We start from the raw sequence: 24456 nt of genomic DNA, 5'->3' as shown, positions 1-24456 counted from the left end.
TAGAGACTTAAGTACTTACACAAAAGTTATGCCACTGAAAACTTTGACTAACGCGCAAAGTTAAAAACAGTGATTTGCCAACGGAAAAATATTCTGGTAACTCCCAAGGAGTTGAAAACATCTGAAAAGCTATATATTTTAATTTAAAAGTTAATTTACAGTCGTCGCCGGCGGGCGGCGGGTAAGCGCCCTGTGCGGACCGCAACTGTCATATAAGTGTCAAGTGGGAACACAGATGTAACTAGGGTTGACAGACGACAATTCGTATGTACAATTGTACAACATACATACATTTTAAGAAATAAATCTAATTAGCCTGTGACTGATGTCGAGTTACAAGTATGTGTTTTGTGAAAATATTTGTTACCTATTATAAGCGAAATTAAGAAGTATAAAATTGGAATGTAGGTAACTCAACTATCCACATCAACTACTCGAGTACATATCGGCTACTTCATCATCAGTATTGTATGAACCTACGTCTGCAAATCAACAACAAACTAAAATGGTATCCTGTATATGAAAGAGACTGTTTCAAACATCTTTAAATAAACGGACCAGCTTTTCAAGATTACGTGAGGCCCTTGCGTTGCGTGCCATATTTCTTCCCACGTTGTTGGTGACAGCCCTATTCAGTATACAGTATGTTTTATATTAGTGGTGTTTATATTCCGGCATGTTCACTTGTCGCCGGTCACATTTGTACACGTTGACTAGAATGCGAAGCACGAACAGTATGCCGAGACGGCGATGTAAAAGAGTTATGTTACAATTTTGATTGGAAGCTTTATTTATGAACGTTGAATATTTTCTTACATTGTGAAGATATTTTCTAATTGTTTATACTTACAAAATAACTCGTAGATTTTAGCACCTACCCAGGGATTGCTGTCAGATCTAGTGTTTGAAGGACCTACACTAAGGCTTAGCTGAGTCTTTCAAGTAGTAGCCTACAGGTTCGTTTAAAAGAAAAGCATGATCCTTTTGTTTATTATAGTTGTTGCCCCACACAATCATCATAACTTTCAGTCAAACTCAGTTGTGTTATTGTGTATGAATGCATGGTCCTCATGTCCTCATTATACCAAAAATGAGGAAATCCTCGCATCCCCCAAGATCCTTTACAAAGTATACAACATGTGACTAAAAATACAACGTCAAACATAAAAACTGTATAAAATGTAGAAGGGGCAAGTGCGACTCGACTCGTTCCAATTACCCGGCGCACTCGCTCGCCACTCGACACGGTTGTGGCCACTCGACAACCGCTCGCCTTGTGGCCCCCGCCTCGTGGCCCCACACTCACCAACAAACATTACGCGCCAAAACTCCAAACAAAAATGTTTCACAAAATGGCGTCCGGTGGACCATAGACATTTTACTTTTTATTCAAATTTCGAAACACAAATGAAAGTTTACGAAGTCCAATTTATTGTTTGAAAGTTAGTTCACTGGACTGTTTGAGTTGCCTTAAAATAATTAATATCATCTGATCCCTCGCTGAAATTCTGAACCTAAATCTTTTTTTTTGTAAAATCAATAAGAACGAAGAACGTAGTTGAGATGATTAATGGTGGAACATCGGGTTTTTATTTCTTTCTCGTAAGACGTACGGCTGAAGTCTCGCTGGATTCGATGTTGCCATTTTTCATTCGCATTACAATTTATTATCCTCTCTATTGAATAAAATAATGCATTTTTATTACTCTTGTGGTTAGTATCTACTTTGTTTAAAATATAAGGGTGGTTTCACGAAGGCTGTTTGAAACGACTAAGATCTTGGAATCATAGAGAATAATTTATAGCCAGAATACGCTGAATATTGCTTTCTGAAGCTTATTTATCGAGGTCTAATTATGACAGCCAACGGGATTATTATGATAAATGGGGTCATCCTTATGCGATGTTATTTGTACCCGGTGAAATATGTCTTAAGGCAGTTTTGTTGGACAAGTTATGTGGCGAAAGATATCAGGTCTTACTCATTCATTAATACCAATATTCTCGGTATTTACTGCCCGAACTTACGTTGATTAATGTTACGTTTTATGTATATTTATTAGGCTTTTTTACTAGGTCAACAGAAAATTATTAAGCTTGTAATAGCAAAAGGTTAATTCAAAATGCTCACGCTATGCCATTTCTTGTTGTTATAAACGTCGAAATTGAATTTACAACGGACTGAAACATATGAGCAAAGATTTGATGTCAATTTCAATTTCTAATTACGTAAATAAATAAATGTGACCGAAAATACGACGTAGTGACGTCACAATGTCTTATTTTCTACACAGTATTTTTCGTCATTTCATAAAGAGTACCTGAATTGACTGGTAGCAAAACCGTATTCTGTACTGTTTGTATTCATCGTACAAAAACCTGTGGTTATCTCAGTGAATAAAATAATTTCGTGTGTTAGCACTGGCGAGCTTCCATTACCGTCAGTAGCGGCGTGAGTGAGCCCCTGGGAGGAGGGATCTCGCGCCAATCATACAACTATTACGTAGAGATGAACTCTCAATTGATTTGGTTAATACTTGACGAGATACGGTGAAGTGTACTTTGTATTGCGCGGGTTGGGGATCCAAACTTATCCTCTACTAAGCGGTTGTGTCTGTATATTACGTTTTGCAGATTAACTATTGAAATAAATTAATATTATTGGCCTCACACACGGTCATCTATTTAGTAGTAGATTCCAAACTAAGCAGAACTTACGTACTAAATAGTTAAGATTTCTTTTAGTAGTGCAATATTATATTTTGAAAATACACCTCGATCTGTAAGATTTAAATGGTAAAAAGGTACCAAGTTGTAATCTAAAAAGATACATATAGAGGTGCAATATAGTCTGTAGATCGACTGAAACGACTTCCATTCCCACATTAAACACATTATTTCATGTCTTCAATTATTTTATTGTTAGAACATTCAAGTTCCCCATGTCATAACAACAATTCTTAGTACTACATTATCTTATCATTTAATAGGAAATCCGGCACTTAACTGTCTATTTATCTGGATGGCTCTTCAAAATATTCCGCTTGTAATTAATTATTACTAATTGATATCAAATACATCATTGTTAAACATAGGATGTAAGTTGTTGAGGTTTTCTTATCTGTACTATCTTTATCACTATAACAAAGTTCCTCGACGCGTCTGCCTGTCAATCTGGCTGTTCGAAACAAACACAAAATGTTGAGTATATAATTATACTTATATAAAATTTGTTTGTTGTAGATGTAGATAAAAATTGTGGTCTGGTCTATAAATATTTTATTCAGGCAGTACAATGTTTCTATAACAAGCCATAGTATCCTTGTAAATTACGTTATCGTCAATCTACTAACCGCACAGTTAACCATTTAGAATAGCCAAAAATATATAAAGATTACCAAATATTTTATATTTATATTTTTTTTACAAATCCAGCTCCACACCAATATTGTTTTAGATAGAGAGACACAACCCTTATTTTCAAAAGCACCTCTCATTTGTAACACGACAGCCACTCCTTACATAACAATCGATTCCAAACTTCCAATTCGAATATCGCCTAAGCATATTGTATTCGCGCGTCACTACTAAAGGCAGGCGTACACTGTTGGCAGCCTGCCAGCACCCGAACTTTGCTTACACGATAAATGCGCTCGTGTACCCAAGGATCGCTTGATAAATGTTGCGGTTTAAAAAGGCAACACTGGGATTAAAGGAAAATAAAAACTTTTTAGCTTAGCGCCGTGCGTTTGCTGTACAAGGGTCAATGGCCGCTGTTTATTCAGTAAAATAAAACCTAGACTAAAAAGCTTCGTTGCTTTTTTAAGCGGTTAAGTTGTATTAAAATGTTAATATTTACGGCGTTTACTTAGCTTTATATTTTAAATGAGTTTTGCAAAACATAGCTCGACTTCAAATTAAAATATTTTAATCGATAGATTACATATTTTACGTTCCTTTCAAATATTCCTTTCGACACTGAAATTATTCTAGAAATAGTACTTTTTAGCATAGTAACGATTTCCAACGCCCGTTTATACCCATTACAGCTCACGAAAACACGAAACGAAAACTCGTTATTCTTGACAGCCGAAAAAAAATCAGATGCCATTCAGCCTAAAGTGCTCAAAAGACTCGGTGCCGTGTTGAAAAAATGTTGCCATTTCCGTCCTCAAAGCACTGGCCACAACTTGTAAATATGGCTGAACTTTGTGAACCAACTACCCTCTGGAGAGTGTTCTGTATTTGAATTAGCTTTGGTGACCCTAATTTGTAATTTCTGGGCTGTAAACTACGCTAGTTCTCCTACCGTTGTCCTGGGAAATGAATGCACAATGCAGAGAAACCAGGACGTTCAGCCGCAGATAAGTTTAGACTGTAACACTATAAGATTAAAGTCTAAATTACTTTGAACTCTAAGTTGTCTACGGAACTTGTCAGCCATTTTGTATTTATTTTTATTTGGCTTTAGAGACTGAATGGAATACTTTCATCCTGAAATAGGTTTAAGCGATTCGCTTAGGAATGTTGAAATGCTTTTAATTAAAATATGTTTTAAATAAGCTCCTTTGTAATAACGGGTAAGAATTTAATCTCATGTTCGTGATCGGGCTCTCGTACTCTTGGGTATTTTGAGGCAGCTATTTTAGTCCGGCATTATTTATGTTGAAAAGATCCTTTTTTAATCAAGATTGTCAGTGTCCATTGTCACGACAAGGAATAAGGGTAGCGTCCCTACGCGTAACGTGATGACGCAGACGGGAGGCATACATGTACATCCTATTTGTTAGCAGCGCGGGAAATATTACGTAACATAAAGGATTCGTGAAGGAGTATTTCTGTTATATACAAAAAAATATAAATAAGCACTTTTACGTACAGTAAAATCATGGATAATATTGTGTTTGCCATTGAAGAGCGGGACATCCTAGCGCAGGCTTATCTTTTACTTAAAAGGAGGTCTCTATGTAAGATTTGCTGTAAAAGTTGTACGAGCGATTTTTATTTTTTATTTAGCATTTTTACAATGGAGCATGTATATTTTATATGTCGTGGCTCATTTAGAAAAGGATTCTTTGTTTTAATAACACGAAAAAAAAACAATCTAAAAAACATACATAACGTATTTTTTTACTCTGCAAACTTTAATATTTAAATAAATATTAAATTATTTAAACGTGAATACAGCTCTAATAAAAAGAATTAAAGAGTTGCAGGCTTGCAATTATTATTTAAAACTGAAAGCAGCATAAATAAAAACATAAAGAAAAAATAACAATGGCGTCTGAAGTACAGTCAGATAACTTAATACAACTACACTACTAACAACCAAACTATAATAAAGAATTCTATGTATATTGTATGTATTTCATAAAGAAATACCTGTGACAAACAGCATACGGATCACTGATGATCTTAATTCAGATTTTTTATGCCTCCGCCTATTTCGAACGTAGCATACGTAAATCTATGCCTGATCCTAACCTCTCTGGGCAAGACTATCTACTAAGTTGTTGGACTATAGACAGGTTTAATAATAAAATAATTAGTGTACAGATGCTTGCCAATGCGTTTTAATAAGCAGCAATGAATAACAAGGTGAATTAATTAAAGCTTTGTGTTAATAACGAAGCGATTCAAAGCTAATATTAGATTAATTATGTTGCGCTTATTGGGACTTTGAAACTCGATATATTTAGAAAATTAATTAAAACGAGCTTGTAAATAATGTTAAACGATCTAGGCGTTTGCGATCGTTTTTAGAAATGTTGTAGCATATTTCGTGAGATAAAACGGCCTCATTCATATAAACTTAAAGTTATAGAAACGGTTTTATAGTTAGAACAACTTTGGTACTAAGAATAGATAACATTTATTTTAATTCAATCTCTTGAAATGGCCTCTTATTATTTACGATCACTATAAAACGTTACAATCTTCACTTTACACTAATTTAATAGTTTTAAATTTATCGCAAATATCTTATCGTGTGTCACAATTTGCGATAGTTAAAAAAAAAGCCTTATACTTACACATTTTACATAAATTTTCCATTGTACACAATCTAACCTACGGGAAGACGGAACGATACAATGATAACGACTGTTTCCTCAATACCACTCAATAATACACTACCCATTATAAGTTCCCAACAAAGTTATAAACTTCCCCTGAGAGTACAAACGGTACAATGAGAGAACGAACTCCAAAACTCAATACACGTTATCGTTATCGTTATAAAACTCGCCTCATAAATAAAAATATGTCGGAGAGGTCGCTTTACAATGGCGTCGTAGCTCTGATATTTCTGATAATCATCGATAATACGAATAAAGTCAGATTACATTTTGCAGCGAGCTTTGAAAAGGGAAAATAAATGATATTGGCGAGGCCAGGGCTGTGATAAATCGGCCCGTTAGGCAGTTATGTCTACGGCCATTTCTCTAACCACTTTTGCGAGCTGCGATGTTTTTGGAATAGAAAAAATGAGAGGTTATTTTTGTCATTGTTTATGGTCTACTATTACGCGGGAGTTGCTGCGATTATGCGTTTTTATTGTTTGACGTTTCGTAGGTAGTAGGTAAGTATAGAATACAGTAGTACTCTGTACTAAAGTAGGTGAGTAGAAATTGCCGAAAATTATGTTTTTATTATAATGAATCCGATTAGAACAATAGTATCCAAGCTAAGCGCGTTAGAACACGAACATTTTCAGCTTTATAATAGACTAACTTTACCTGCCAACTTCGTCGTCGTGCAAAGATTTATCGGAGAAAAGTAACCTACGTCCAGGCTATATCAATTTTATATACTATCTGTATATTATTAATTGCATTCAAATAAGATCAGTAGTTTTTGATTTTGTTCATAAAACAGTAACAAACATTTCCACAACCACAAGTTTTGCATTAAAACATAAGTAAAGTTACATAAAATTAACAATACAAATACAACGACCCAATATTATACCATGAATCCCAGTTGATTCACCTGTCCACTACAATGTTCGTGTATTAATTGTACAATAAATGACATGATGTATCGCCGATGATTAACCGTTGTCATATCATTTAAACGATACACGTTACACGGGATTACTAGATTTATCTGGCGGTTCATTAATTATGAAATGTGGTTTTGTTTATTTAGTTCATCTTTGTGTTGATGTTATCATTTTACGGCTGATATTCATTATGATACATAGCATGTACTACATACCAATATTTGTATCGTATTTCTTTTAATATTTTTATTTGACAGCTACTCATTGTAGATGGTGCCGGTGCGTGATATATTGTTTGACAGAGAATTTCATGTGAAAAAACGGTATTGTGTTCAAAAAAGTAAAAAATATAAGTTATTCGTTTCCTAACATTTTAATTGGAAACCAACAAATCAATTACGTGTATTGTGCAGATTTTTATTCGATTTCAACAGCAGGCATTTTGTCTTTAAGGTGGTAAGTTAAACTGTGTAAATTATGTGGATCGTGCATTTGAGGTTAAATTCACTACTCTGTCCATAGTCCAAAATGCCTAGAGGACGACGTGCGAACATCGGCCGCCGCACAAGACATGCAAGCCAGCAACAAGTGTATTCACAGAACTTAAGCGAAGTAAGACAAAATATAATAAGAGAAAATGCCCGATTAAGACAGCGCGTGAGCACACGAAGATCATTGGCATCATACAATCGCTTGGCATTCCAATATGATCCCACTGCGAACTACAGTAATGATGAAAATTTAGATATTGGACCAATGACGACTGTATGCCGATATTGTAATGCGTTAAAGTTTAAAAGAGAAACGGCTGGATTGTGTTGCGCAAGTGGAAAAGTCAAACTGGATCCATTACTTACACCACCACAGCCACTGAAACAATTGTTCGATGGAAGTGATCACGATTCCTACCATTTTCTTCAACACATCCTTGAATACAATAACTGCTTTCGCATGACTTCCTTTGGAGCTAATATCATTCGAGAAGGCGGCTTTATGCCGACTTGCAAGGTAAAAGATACAACACACAGAACCAATCACTCACACTAACAAAATGAATTGCAACAATAAAAACTACATATACACCAAACACTACACCATCACACGATCAGAAGTTACACCGTATTCTTCAACAAATGATTGTTTGCAATTACAGATACAAGGACAAATATATCATTTGCATGGTTCAATGGTGCCATCACCGGATGAGCCGCATCAATTTCTGCAAATATATTTTATTTCGTCGATGGTGGATCAGCTGAATGTGCGTTGCAATATACAGGGAACACAACAGTTAAAGAGACGAATTATAGAACAGTTGCAAGCATTTTTTCACGCTAATAACGCTGTGGTTAATATGTTCAAAACAGCATTGGAACAAATGCCATCGGATACGCACAAATTTGTCATAAGAGCGGATTGTACCCCAACAGGTGAACACGTGCGAAGATTCAATGCACCCACCGTTAATGATGTTGCTGCAATTATTGTTGGCGATCCAACTAAATCGCGAGACATTGTCGTTCAGCGAAGAAGCAATATCATGCATCGTGTAAACGAGACACATCGTTTGTACGATGCGTTACAATATCCAATCATTTATTGGCAAGGGCAAGACGGATACGACATCACGTTGAAGATGGTCGATCCAATTACAGGTAAAATATTCACACACTAATTATATTGCTATTATTGGTTTCTATTAACAATTCATTTAATTTTGCATTTTCAGGTGTATCAACGAATAAAAATCTAAGCGCAATGAATTACTATGCGTATCGTTTGATGATTCGTACACATGAGGAGAATGTCATTCTGAAGTGCCGTCGGCTATTCCAGCAATTCGCTGTCGACATGTATGTCAAAGTCGAGACCGAACGTTTAGCATTCATCCGATACAATCAGGCAAAGCTACGATCTGAGGACTATATACACTTGCAGAATGTTGGACGTCTGACGATTCTTCCATCATCATATATCGGAAGCCCACGCCACATGCACGAATACGCTCAAGACGCTATGACGTACGTGCGAAATTATGGAACTCCGGATTTGTTTATTACGTTCACTTGCAATCAGAAGTGGATGGAAATTGAACGTGAGATGGAACCGGGACAAAAACCGCAAGATCGCCATGACATAATCGCCAGAGTATTTCAGCAAAAACTCAAGGTTATGATGGATGTGCTTACTAAGTATCGAGTTTTTGGTGACACACGTTGTTATATGTACTCGGTGGAATGGCAGAAGCGTGGACTACCGCATGCTCATATCCTAATTTGGTTGCTGAACAAATTACATTCAAATGAAGTGGATGACATCATATCAGCTGAAATTCCTGATCCAGTCACTGATCCCCATCTACACGACATTGTGACGACGCAGATGGTGCATGGACCGTGCGGTGCTTTGAATCCATTATCGCCTTGCATGGCTGATGGAAAGTGCACAAAACGATATCCGCGACCGTTAGTTGCTGAAACAGTCACAGGGCACGATGGATATCCAGTTTATCGTCGGCGTTCAAAAGAAGATAATGGTCGAACTATTAAAGTCAAAGTTCAAAATCAAGAGATTGAGATCGGAAATGAATTCATTGTACCATATTGCCCGCTGCTATCACGAATTTTCGAAACACATGAAAACGTTGAGAGTTGTCATTCGGCCAAATCAATCAAATATTTGTGCAAGTACGTCACAAAAGGCAGCGACATGGCTGTGTTTGGTATTGCGTCGGAAAATGCGAATGACGAAATCAGCAACTTCCAAATGGGCAGATACGTCAGTACTAATGAAGCACTGTGGCGATTATTGTCATTTCAAATTCATGAAAGATATCCCACAGTTGTACATTTAGCAGTGCATTTGGAAAATGGCCAAAGAGTTTACTTCACTGAGGCTAATGCCGCACAACGAGCTGAGAGACCACCATCGACAACATTGACTAGCTTCTTTTCAATGTGTGAAACAGATCCATTCGCAGCGACGCTGATGTACGTTGAAATGCCCAAGTATTACACTTGGAATCAATCAATGGCGCTGTATGAGAAAAATGATTTTCTCTGTTTTTTCGCCTTTCTGTTGAATTTTTTCCTGAATTTTCTTTGCTATAAACCTCGCGGAGCTCGAGACCTTTCCAACGAATCCAAAACCGTGGAAATCGGTTCGTGCGTTCTGGAGTTATAGCGTCAGGAAGGAAAACCCGACTTATTTTTATATAGTAGATAATGATTGAAAAACCTAATGTTTATTTACAATAAAAGCAGTTACCTACTTTAGTCCTTTTAGAGCCCTTACTGCAAATCTAAATGAGTAAAATTTTTACTACTTCGGTACAGACATGTTTCAAACTCACTACAGTGATGTCACAGTTTTGGATCTTATTCCTTTCTATAGCTTTCTGTTGCTGTTTCAGGATATAGGTACTTAGAGTTATTTTTATTGACAAAAATAAGTAGGTAAGTCACTTCAAATAGCTGATGTCATTGTGAGTAGGTTTTGCCGCTCGAAATGCTTAGGTAAGCTATTAAAAGTTCATAATTTGCGATACACACTTTAGCCCTGTGTATTCACTATAAAAATCCAAGAATAAACCTTCTAAATATAGATATTAATGAATTCTTGAACTACCTCAAGAATCTTGCAAGAACTCAAGAGTCAGTTCACCATCAGTTTGCCAAGCGTATTCACCAATACCATAATATAAAGTACAATAAATGACACTCACCATAAGTCGCTTACATTCATGTTGTGACAAAATGGCGGCCGTTGTGTTCCCTCACCATCTGTAACAAATGTACGTTCCCATATGAGTTATGTCACTACTTAGTGGCTGCGTCATTTCACGGGAGGTTCGGGAAATTTGCCTGTGTTTGTGGATCTAGGTTGTTTTCCGAATATTCCTAAATTTTGCGTAGGATTCCCTATTTAAGTGATGGTAGTTCTAAGTAAAGAGAACGACCTAAATAACCCCGAAATAAATAGTATATTCCTCAAAAGTAATTCCCAAATAATTACCTTTCTACTAATTTATCTCATAAAACTAGTGACACTAAAACAATCACGGAATAGGGAGTTAAATAACATAATAGGACATTATGTAAAGACTTTATGATTGATTTTAACTAAGTATCCTATCAAATACGGACTAGGTAAACGCAAATTAGGCTTTTATCGACTGAACAAAATCTATGAGCACCTAGAGCTCGGTTTGATATTCTTTCATATTTTATAAGTCACGACCTGAAGAAAGTTTTCAGTACTATCCAAATATATGAAAGAGTGATATAAGTTCTTCGAAAGCGACAGTTTCGAAAGGTCGTATCTTAAATACTTTTGTTCTACTTATAGGTCAATTTGATACGGAGAAGGTCACAAAACTGGCAGCGGTTCAACGAGCCGGCTGACATACTTTCACAAATCTCATATATTCCTTCTACAATCATAAATTGAAACATAAAACTTTTTGCGTGCGAATTCCCAAAACTTTTCTAACGAATAGCCAAAGAAAAAATGTAATTGAGCCCTATAATTTTCGTAAAACAGGCTTGCGGCGGCGATTTTTCTATTTAATACGTATCCAACGACGTTATAGTAAGAGATTAAATCTGTTAACCGCGTGAATAACGACCAATGGACACGCGAATGAAAGTAACAGCCTGCACCCGTTAAACTTTGTATGATTTATGTGGATTCTTCGTGTGAAATGTCGCTGTGTAATTCTTGTTAATAGCGCCATCTGTTGGGTTAATTATACAACTTTTGGAATTACAATGTAATTGTATTAGATCTTGAATTCGAAGAGAATGTTCTAGGTCATTTGTAGTGACCTAAAAAGAATGTATAGATGTAGAAATAGTGAATGCTTGTGGTGTGAAGTACGGACATCTCGTATTGTGCTCAATGCGGTTGTCCTCGCTGCCTGCTGGGTTAATATCGGAGCAATATTTGCTATTGGTTTTGTATTGCCTGTTATATGACATTATTAAAATGTTATTTACGAAGTATATGAGATTTTATAGAGTTGTAAATACATGTTGTTTATTAATTTATAGAACAAAATATGATATTATTATGACAAATATATAACAACATATATATTTGTCTTATCAAAGATACCTCTCTGCGAGTCTGCTTGAATTAAAATGAAAAACTAGAGAATGGTACTGGTACTGAATTTTTATGTAGTTTTTCCACTTAACTACGTGACTTATGAAAGAAGTTAAATGTACATTGCGATAAAGTTTTATGTAAATTGGCTTAAATATAACGACATTCATAAGCCGCGTTTGTCTCAATTATAATAAACAATACGAATGCCTATAAAATGTAATCATGGTTACGAGTATTAAAAAGTGCAAGCAATGATATAAATAGCATATTTTAGTGCTATTTTAAATCAGCGTTCTATTATTAAACTGCAACTTGAGAGTGCAGGCGCCAAGATCTTTTAAACGTAGTTAGTAGCTACGCGCCACGGCGTAGCACTTACGTCGTAGACGACGTAGGCGCTCTACACACTAACGGCTCGCAATAAAATAGATGCTGCATTATGCAGATCTTGAATGCAGATGCGTCTTTTATTTTAAGATTATACGAAAAATAATGACTTTATCTTTTTGAGAGAAGTTTAGTTGATACCCGTTAGATTTTAGTGCCTTCAGAACATTTTAAATAAGAGTTAAAAAAGCTAGTAAAAAGCTACTGATTTTAATGATATTTTCAGGGAACTTTGTTACGATACGATCATATTTTAACTGAAACAACGAAGTACCTATAATCATCAAATTTAAACTACAAACGCCAAAATAAAACATAAAAACGAAACTTCCTTGACATCTTTCAAAAGCTGTATAAAGAAGTCTCTATATGCATCTCACTTAACATCGCTGACCTAAATCTCTGAGCGTGAATGCAGTTGCGAGAATGTGCCCGCCGTAGGCCTTCCTTGAGGGCCCGGAGGAGGGGGCGAGAGGAGGGGGGAGGACGTCACGACGATGTTTGTTCTGTGTAGGATGTGCTGAAAGGATTACTGAAACGACTCCTGTTATAGGTAAATGGAAACTGTTACGGTTGAAGTTCTTTACGGTGGGACGGTTTAAAGATTGAATGCGATTAGTACTTTGTTGGTTACAAGTTTCTAGGGCCTGCTTTCAATGTAAACTGATCGTAATTTTTGATGTTGTTATTAGCATGCAATGCAATGCTTTACGGTACTTAGTTGATAATAACAACATCAAAAACTCGATTTTTATCATTATTTACATCTCAATATTTTACAAACATTTTTAAATTTTGGTGATCTTAGTACCTGTCGATAACTTTATGATATCTCTTAACACATTCCCATAATCGAATAATATGAAAACCCTATTCAAAAATATGTTTTCCGCGTAGCAATAAAGTAATAATTTACTAGTTTTACTTTATAAATCTATACACTAAACCATATCCTTACTTCAAGCCCATTATCACAACAACCATCTATATTGGTATTCTCGAAGGCATATTGTCTCCATGTCTAGGCTATGCCAGCTATTGTGTTCATAATCCAGGCTATTATCACGACGCCTGGCCGTTACGATACGCTCGTGTTATTGCTAGTTGGTCACACATGGCTTTGATTACTAGAGATTGAAGGATACTATATACTCTATAAAATATCATCATTGTGAAACATAATTTTATGTAAAAAGGTTGAAAATATGTCATTGTATAACTGTATATAACTAAACATAACTTGCGCGGCGCGCCACATGATTTTTTTAATAACAAAAGTAGTAGTATGTGTATTCTTGTATCTCATATGTAGGTATCTATTGATGTCAAATTACACCAAATTTGTTAAGCCATTTTAATGTAATAGATAGGCAGTCTAATCTATAGCAGTATATATATTTGTGATGGTAATGGTCAATAAAGTAATTCAAACTTAGCGTAATTGAGATAAGTTTAAATTGCACTAAATTGTAGACGTTATTAATCTCAATTCAAAATTAATTAGAAAGTGCTAACTTAGATTAGTTTTGCCAAAACCCACAACTATCAATCGTTGCATCAAGACTTAATATTAAATAAACAATTTAAATAAGATATTGCAAGATTAATTTAACCAGACTTCATAAAGCACTATCCCCAAGATCAATGAAAAGTAATATAAAACAAAAACTAGCACGATTTTCTAAACTCTCAAATAACAAGCAATCAATATTTAAAATAACTTGCGAAAATAGTTCTAGCAATCAACGCTAGAGGCGCTGATCAATTTATAACACAACATAAATTTTTCAATAGACACTCCAATTATCGATTTTAGCAAATCTTTTCTCAGTGCCTCTTAAAAACAACAGTTACTTAACAAAAAAATATCGAGCACTCGATACAAAACCGCCATCAAAGCATTGTAGTGGGTAATCTCACAGAGCTCATGAAACAATAGCGTGGGGTGCAAGTAGTTTCTCTTGAAGCTATTTAGTGTTCTTTCAGTGAAGTAGCGGCGTATTCAGCGGCTCAAAGGCGCGGAGATTAACGCAAACATCCTCCATGGACCGCCGGGAAATAGTGTTTGATGAGACAGGGGTGACACGACCGGAGTGACGTTCTATCTTTACTAATAATTCCTTCTTCTTTTTACTTATTACATTAGTAATCTAGTATTAGGCGATGTCTTTTTTCTACATTTTTACTTATTGCTATCTCACTGTTGTGAACAGGTCGCCAGGAATATGAGCAGTAAGCCTTGTCGTAATAGTACATCACGTAAGGTAATTTAAGAACCGTACCATCTCTTAGGCATATATTTCCTACTTTATCATTCGTAAATTAAGGTTTGTAAACTAAGAAACAATCGCGTATACCTAAGACCGGTCCATAATATAGCTAATTAGCATTAGTAAATTGACATTTAATGTCTATTATTTTTATTTAAACACACATTTTTCCTTAGGCGTTAACGTTTTGCGCTATAATTACACCCTGTTTACGTCTTATTTATATCTGTTAATAAAGCCTCCGACGGAAGTAATGAGCTACGGATATCCTGTAACTTTATTTTGCTTTTTATTTTTATTTACTTTTATAAAAGGTCAGGCTTCTTACAAGATTGGTATGGACAGTTTTTCAACTATTTTAGATGGACGTAATCGGTTTAAGATAAAAGATTTCTAGGCGCCCATAAACATATTTTCGTGGCGTAGAAAAAGCTTTTAGTTGTCAGTGTGGGTAGAATCATTTTAGTGTATTTTGTAAAGCCTTTTTATCAAAGCCTCCAGAACAGTCACATAGTTTTAGGACATGGAGGCAAGATATCATCCAAAAGTTACGTATTTGCAACACAAAAATCACTAACAATTATCGCTAGAAGATAATTAAGAAATTAGTCATAATTATTTAATATAGGTATTCACTTGTCATTATTGTGCTCACTAATTATACAAACAAGGGCAAAAGATAAAACAGTTATTTTCAATCTCAATCCATCTAAATTACGAGGCCATGAAAAATACAGAACTTCAGTAAATTATACAATACAGAGGCTCTCACAGTTAGCGGAGTACCCTCAAAGTTGTAGAGGAAGGAATAACGGCGGCTAATTAAAAGATTCAAGCATCACTCACATTCTGCCAACAATAACAGTTCGCTAAGTGTAGGGGGCGATGGACCACCCCCTATCACCCCCTACTGCCCCCCTACTTGGCTACTTCGCTGTATATTTTATGATAATGAGCTGGAGATCTGCGGATCAGTCTTTATACTTATAGGATCGATTTGGTTGAGAATTCTTTGTTGTTATTTAATCTCGGTTATATGAAGAGTCGCGTTGTTTATTTCTTATTAGGAACGTAATATCCAAGTTTAGATTTTTAGCACACAGGTAATAATCTTATTACTTCTAATGTGGGAATCGAATTTACTATTTGCAATGGAAGCGATAATGATTGATGATGGACTTAATCTTGCGCTATTACCATCGTCTAAAACTAATAGGATTGTAATAATATTATTGAATTAATTCGTTAATTGAAACTTCATTATGTCACCACTTGGGGCGCTAGCTACCACTAGATACTGGACGTTAGCCATACTGTTTAATGTTTGTTCTAAATTACTAACGGATTTTACGAGCTTTGGTACCATTACGAATTCCCGCTGAATACATTGATTTTAAGTAGCTCATAAACACTGTTTATTAAAGTTGTTATAGTTTTGGGGAGATGACGATACTAAATGGACTATAAAATTTTGTTATTTCAATATATTAAAAGCTATCAGTGTATACATTAATGTTAAACAAAATCACAATTTTTATTTTTCTGGAATCCTTAATGTCTAAGAAAATATTATTGATAAAATGTCATCAAAATGTTTGACCTAGGAATTAAACCAAAAAACCTTATAATTAACAGTAGCATATGTTACCATCAAAACAGTTTTTTATTTTCAAATAATGTCAATTCTACTTCATGTCTAGCGATACCATAAACTTGTAGAACCACACATGTATGTAGTAGTGCTAATTCTTAATTCAAATCGCCCCAACACTAACCCGCCCTAGGGGAGCTCCAAGGCTACTCGGGTTATTTCCAGCGCTACCCGGCTCATTTGAGATGCACCCGCCGACCACGGCTCACTGCCTCGCCCACTGCCCATCCAATTTGGTTGGGTTAACACGTCAAAGAGACGCGGTCACTTATAAGTTCTTTGAAAAGAGTTTGTGCATTTTAGAAATCCTATTTCATGAGTTGGGAATTAAGAGTTTGTGAAATATTTAAACACTTAAGATGATTGCAGGAAGATTTAAATATGTGATACTATTTTATTTTGTTAATAATCTTGTACCATATTTTCTGTGAATTAAGATAAAATAAATTTGAAAAAGCACCAAATGCTTTATTTTTTAAATTACTGCTCTTGCCATCTGAGTACTGGTGTAAGAGTCTGCTTACCAAGAGGTCTACCATTCAAATAATTGGATTGGGTCAAATTCCTAATGCGTTTTCCAATATCTGTTAGAACATTCACAATAATAGCGCGCAATAGGAGTTCGGTAACGAGTTCAGAACCTTGGCAAAGCTTTTGATGTTTATTGAAAAAATAAACTGGTGTTAATTATGCTTAACCTTACTCAAATTTGAAATTGCGTCAATAAGACGTGTTCTTACAAAACCAGTCACTTAGACAATTTCTTCACTAAACATCACTAAAGAACATCGGAAAACGACACAGTTGGCTTAATATAGGCAATTTAATTTTAAGTGTAGGATATAACAAGCAGGCTTAAGTAGGAACACTGTGTGCCGAGTCGTATAATTGTTGGCTGAGCGCCATACAACGCGCACTGAACACTGGTCGCTACTGAATAGACTACTTTCATTTATGTTATTAAAGTTATTATTATAGTTTAAAATGTGAGTTACACAAGTTTAAACGCATCGATTTAACGAACAGTTTGCCAAAGAATACATGGACTAAATACCTTTATTACCAAAACCCTATTACTCTTTATTTTTAAAACAATTATAAAGCAAATTCTATGAGTTACTCTGATGTTAAAATGATTCAACTTCTAATTAATTCATTCAGCGTATACCACAGGAATGTTATCTTAAATTGGTAACAACTAGTACTGGCTTATACCAAAGTACGGTGAGGACAGTCTCTGCTTTAAAGTATGCTAAATTGAGCGCAAACTGGCTCTAGGAGTCTCAAATTGGAGCTTTTTCATAGGTAGCACGAAAAAATAACAAATAAGTATCTAATACAAATATCCATGTGCCTATCTTTCATTTTATCTAAACTTTTCAGTGTATAAGTATTAAGTACAATTTTTAAAGATAACAATTTTGAATAGATTTTATCTTTAATTAGCATTAGCCTAGTTGAAAATAATCATCATTAACGTTCATGGCATCAGCTCGTAATAGAAGAGCTTTTGATATCAAAGCCTGATTCATCTGATCAGATGTAAAGCTAGGCAGCCAATCCGCTAATGGCACGTTTTTGTTGATCAACGCAATACTCAATGAATTTCTGTGCAATAGATAAAACCTGTGTAGTTTTAAATTAAATTATTCAGGTAAAAAGGTGTGGTTTATATTTAAAAAGAAAGTACCTACCTATATTGTGTATTGTTTAAGATCATTATTGAATTTTATTTCAGGTTATTATTACTTACTTAACGTTAACTTAGCCGCGAAATTTTATACATCGGATAATAGTTTGTAAACTAATTAATGCAAAACTTATTACATTATATGTCTGAAAAATAACGAAGAAATTATCCTCTTCTACAAACCAACTCCTACCCTTTTTCCAATATTTATGTCATATCTCGCAAACAAAATCACTACAAACAATACTACAAGTAATAACATCCCCATAACTGTCCCGTTTGTATCGCCCGCGGCGTTCATTAACCCTCCTCCCGCTATCTATATGTAAATTGACAATTAGCCGGTGCGCGCGCGGTCACGGTGCGAATCTGTCCAAAAATTAACACGTCACGCGCTGATGGACGAGACGTGACAGTCGCGTGGTTTGCTAACAGACACGTTATGACACGTTTTGGCTTTTCAAATATATTTTTTCGTTGCTTTATGTTGTGTTGGTTTGATAAAATCGAAATATGCTTTTTGATAGTAACCTGTTTCATATGTAAATCTCTATCGCCAAATAATTTTGGATTTACTTTGAAGTCTAAAATCTTGTTTGAGAATAGAGACAAGGTTTTGCAAAAATAAATGTCTTCATATTATGATATAAACTTTAATACAAGGGATGAACCAAATGAGGCCTAAACAGTTTGAGCCATGGTAACTACATAGGTAGTTCAATAATAGTAGGCATAATTACGAAATACCATTGCTAACTGATTGGAATGACGCAGAATCTTATAACAAATAACCGATTACGGACAATCATAGGCTCAAGCCACCTCAATATTGTTCAATCGAACGTTTAATTTCAATAGCTATGTAACGAGCTGTTAAGATTTACAGGTGGTGCAATAGTGCATGCTTGCGGTGAGGGGACTCGAAGCGCAGTGACTAGGTTATAGCCTGAGAGAGTTGCGGTCTGACCACCGCAAGATGGCCGAACGCTCGATATGCTAGCTATTTATCAATTAAGTGAACCGAAGGAAGTTCGGTAACCGTTTGATTGTTTCTGTTAATTCTAGCTAACTTATACTAGGGGTAAATTTTATGTACAAAAAGGTTTACGGTAGGTGTTCTGTATGACGAAGATGTATGGATGTGCATGTGTATGTATGTATATAAAAGTGTGTTATTTGAATACCTTCAATTAATGCACTTACAGCATGGTAATCTACCTGTGTACAGGAAAATTCGCACCAAATGCTTAAATTTTTTAAAAAATCATGCTTCAAACGTATTTACATGGGTTGATAACGTTACGAATACTATTAAATAAGTTTGTCGTATGGATGTCAAACGTTTACAGTATTTTTTAAATCTTCACGTTTGTTAATTCTTCTCATTTTAATTAATCGTATTCTTATTGATGTTAAGTTAAAGCAAGTCTTAGGTTATTTAACAACGCTATATACACCAATCTATAAACACCATCAGTAATATTGTTAAGACAGGTATCGCATAAATTTACAGTACACATAGTTCTCGCACAGATTTATAGTCAAGAGACTTGCGGTGCTGCCGGCTGCTCGCAGTACGATTGAATCAGGGAGCACATGGTCTCCGTCGTGCACGAATCTGTTACGTGTGGACTGAGTGTCTGCTCATGTGATTTATTTGAATGTACTGGTGTGATGTTGTATGTAGATCGTGTGTAGTTATATGTAGGTCGCTTTTATAGAGTGGTTATGTAGAGTTTGTAACCTCTCATACTTATCATAAAATGAGTTAAGTAACCATTAGTCAGTTAGGAATAATAATATATCTAGGATGCTTTTGAAGTATTGGATACATTTAAAATTAAAATCCATCGTCTTTATCATAAACGGAGGCTAGTAAGTACTTTTCTTACGTCATTTCTAGGCACATGATAATTTTATGAAAAACACTCAAGCAGTTTCATAGTTATGAATGTTTTTGAGGCTTTGGAAACGGTTAAATCACTTATCTGAAAATAATTTCAGGTAGCGTTCAGTCGTTACCTACATTACGTGTTTTTGGACAAGAAAATTATAAAATAAAATTCATCTCCGTTAACAATATATTAAGTTCTTTATTAATAAAAGCTCAGTTAAGGTTTTATATAATGGTGATGAAAAGAAAGATAATAATACATTATTTTAGTATATACGAAAAAGTTTTAAAATATTGTTATTATAAAGGAGCAAAATCACGGCTTATTTTTCAAGGCAACCCCTCTAATATTACCTAAAACATCAAAAAAAATATATTTTAAAACACAGAACTGCAATATGTTATTGATTTGTGACTCGCTAAACTCACTCAATATTAAAAGGAAGGGGTGCATACGTTATGACATGCTAAATTATGTATTAGTTACTGAGTATACTATATGAATTGTAAAACACAATTTGTAGTACAAGTCAAAGAACTGTAGTATAAAATAATGAGTTTATTTACATATGCAGTGATAACCCTTCGATAATGATCTTTTTAATATCCCTCATCTGTAGGAAAAATCACGTAAATCTGTCGTTATGTTTTGATATGAATGAAGGAGAAACTATTGCATATTTCAGCATCCATCATTGTATTAGGATGGCTAGCGTGTATTCAGATAGCTTACATAGTTTAAGTGTAAAAAATCAAATAAATCAAAACAAATCACTGAATAGAACAAGATACGGCTAATAAAGTATCTGTGGATACGGCTTCTAAATTCTATGACAATAAAAATTACTCAATGCATGCATAATAAGTACTATTATTATATTAAAAAGTATGTATAAGTAAACACAGGAACCAATACATCGAGTGTACTAAAATACAACTGGACATAAACATCTATAGAAAACCACATAAAAGCTGAATCATAAATATTCGCAGTATTCATCGTACACCGCAGCATAATCCTCTCGATTACTCGCAGTACTGGCTGAATGGACTTATGGACCACAACAAAAACCTTTTAAAAATACACGCGTGCTCCGGCTATTTCCAGTTCAATCTAGTTAGTTATGGCTAGGGTAATTCCCCGTCTATATTGGTATACTATGGCAGCTACGGTTATGTCCAGTTTTTAGAGAAACGATTTAAAAATAGACTTGCTTCGTATTTATTTTGCGAGTTTTGATGCTTTTACAAGACAGTTACATTTTAAGGAATATATCGTTCACTCATGATTGTCTCATTAGGTTTCTCCTCCCAAATTAAGTCAGGTTTAGAGCCTTGAGCCTACTACGCTGGCCAAGTGTGCAAGTTTGGGGACTTTGCATACTCTAAAGAAATGCGTTACAAAAATTTTGTCTAGCAAGTTTTCATGATTAGTTATTCACCATTGGCGCAAATTATAATTATTTCTCACACTCACAAAACTTCGAAAAAATCAAGACATAAGTATACATTTTATTTCGTTATCGTTTTCATCACGAAGGTCTAAATTCTTAGTGATGTGAATAGCGTTTCTAGGCACAATTTGGCTAGCCCTGAAGGTTTCTTGTATACTTACGTTCAAGGGTGAGTGACGTGGGTTGACGTCACTGCGTCAAAATAAAGCCATTTGTCGGTAGGTCGTCGTGTTAGGATCGAGATCGCTATCTTAGGAGCTAGAAATGGACTAGAAATTGTCGGACTTTGATTACTGTGTTATTACGGTGTGGGGTGATTTTAGGTTGAGTGTACGCAATTGTGATGATGATGGTGATTTTGCATGTGATTCGTTTTATTATCGACAAGGTATAAAGTAAGTTATGTTTTCTGACAATTTTATAAACACATTTGTTCGTATTTTTTGGAACAGGCAAATTTATCATATACATACATTATAATAAGGTGTACGCAGAGGTGTGAGAATTAAACCCGCGTTTTACTATTCACATTTGTGATGATGACTCTGAATCAAAATAATTTAAAAAAATATCGGATGTCTACGATACAAAAGGTTAGGAATACAAAACCGGAATAAAACAGTTTGTTTCAGCTATATTTAACTTTAATGTCATCTTACATAGTATTTAAAAATATACCAACTAAACAAACAGCTTTCATCTGCGCAAATATGCATAATCTCCATTAAAACCTTCTTAACAGCAAATAACGCAACAACGTTAAAAGCAATAACAGTGAGCACAGCTATTTACATAACGTTATCGTTAGCTATAACGTGAAATAACATGTTATAACGTAACGTTGCGGTTGTGAGAGTAACAACTGCGAATGTTTGCAATCTTGGTTTACTGAAGTTGAGAAGATTATAGGGATGTGGAATAAGATTGATATTTTGTTACGCAATGCTTTTCATTTTTAACTTGCTGACCCGCGCAACTTCGTTTGCGTCACATAAGAGAGAATGGGAAGTAATTTTTCCCGTTTTTGTAACATTTTTCGTTGCTACTCCGCTCCTAATGGTCGTTGCGTGATGTTATATAGGTAGCCTTAAGCCTTCCACGATAAATGGGTTAATCAACGCAAAAATATTTTTTCAGTTGGAACCAGTAGCTCCTGAAATTAGCGCGTTCAAACAAACAAACTTTTCAGCTTTATAATATTAGTATAGATTAATATATCCCAATCCGCACTTGGCCAGCGTGGTGAACTCAATGCCAACCCCCTCCTTGGACCGTTGGCCACCGTGGTGGAATCAAGACCTAACCCCTCCCACATTACGGGAGGAGACCCATGCTCAGCAGTGGGACGTTAATGGGTTATATTTATTTTTATTGATTAACTGCGAAAATTTGTCTGTATTTAACGATTTTACTCTGCAACTCTGAACCGATTTCGATCTCTGACATTGAACTTGGAAAATCGTGAATGGTTACTGCTCTCATAGGCACCTTTGTAATCTTATGTCTCATTTTCTTTAGTGTTGAGGGGGTCTTTGTTAATAAAGGGTATTCATAGAGAATGTATGGCGGTAGTTTTGAACTTACAGTATTAGGTACATTTAGTTGCATCATTTAGCTGCTAAGCATGATATTGTGATGGTTAATTTTAATATAAATAAGTAGGTCACACATTTTTATTATGAGTAACAGTTTTGGAAGTGCTCATGATAAAATGTACTTAACAATGTGTTTACACAATCAAGCATAGTGAGTGCAATAAAATTAATTTGAGCGACCACCACTAACTTGTAAGAAGAATCTTTTCTTGTAATCCTTTTGTAATCTTCCGTAGAGAAGAGAAGTACAGTAATATTGACATGCCACGCAGTTTTGCAAAAACGGATAGTAACACCGTATGTTGTAGAACTGGATGACATGTTAACAAAACAAAATGGCGGTCTTCTTCTCTTCTTACTTCTTAGTTCTGTTCTGTATTATTACTACTAGAGCAACGACTCTGTGTGTACACTTTAGCGATATTGTGTTCTTACTTCTGTTCTGTATATAAACTACTGAAATAATATGTAGTGGCATAAAAACCAGAAGATTGTTGATGCACTTGAGGTCATATAGATAGGTGTAAGGTGCTATGTATATGGAGTAAGTGATAATGTTAGATGTATATCTGAGCTATCCATTCGCATATTAGATGTGATCGGTTCGTTTCTAACTTGATTCTCAATTTGGTCGAAATAATTTGAGATTATTTACTCCTAGATCCCAAGATATATCTCTATCAAATCATCAGAATTGCTTATATAATCGATATTGAATTAGTTATTTTATATGAAATACTGATCAATTCCATAATCGTCAAAATCGAACATACATTCAGGGTCAGCACGAATATGTAGGTGCCCAAATGAAAAGCCTCATACGAAAATCGAACTGACGACCTTCCAAAGAAGGCCGCACAATGCGCCATTTCGGTTGCCAAAATTAAAACAAAAAAGTGACCTTTCGGGCTGAAAACATATTGTGTGTGTAGATATTCTAGAAATATAGGTGGCAGAATAATTCCAAGGTTTTAACACAAAATATTTAAGAAATAAAATACTACTAATAGACTCGAACTAACTAAAATAACTTCCTACTTTCATAATATCACGCTTTTGTCCTATGAGACAAGGCTAGGCAGAGGCCAAAGAACGGGACTTGGTGCGAATCTTACAAACTTTTCTTGCCTCATTCACATTTTTTATTGAAAATAACTACTGCACTAAAAAATATTTCGAGTCGTAATAAGCATCAACAACGGGCGCAAATCCAATAAAATTGATTATATTTGTTAATGTAATAGCTAATATTATAAAAGCTATTAAAATTAAAAATAAGTCTGCTGCACAATATATACCAAATGCTATGTATTGTACAAGATCCAAAATATAAAACCATTTTCTATCCCTCTTCTACATTCTAAAATAAAAAGAGACGCAGCATAAAATACAGTATGCATCAA

At 35.0% G+C, this 24456-nt stretch overlaps 1 protein-coding gene across 6 annotated transcripts in view; it reads right to left on the bottom strand.

The window, feature by feature from the left end:
• The window catches only part of bsk (mitogen-activated protein kinase dJNK), a 146030-nt gene that overhangs the window by 29989 nt on the left and 91585 nt on the right, over positions 1 to 24456 (bottom strand). For all 6 annotated transcript variants that reach the window (XM_076123935.1, XM_076123931.1, XM_076123934.1 and 3 more), the window contains one exon: positions 10728 to 10785. The gene's annotated coding sequence lies outside the window, so the exon portion shown is untranslated. The remainder of the gene's footprint in view (positions 1 to 10727; positions 10786 to 24456) is intronic.

This window comes from Anticarsia gemmatalis, chromosome 16, assembly GCF_050436995.1.
Source record: "Anticarsia gemmatalis isolate Benzon Research Colony breed Stoneville strain chromosome 16, ilAntGemm2 primary, whole genome shotgun sequence".
In the NCBI taxonomy this organism is placed as follows: Eukaryota; Metazoa; Arthropoda; class Insecta; order Lepidoptera; family Erebidae; genus Anticarsia; species Anticarsia gemmatalis.
The sequence above is the reverse complement of the archived record's forward strand: the minus strand, read 5'-3'. Positions and strand labels throughout refer to the sequence as shown.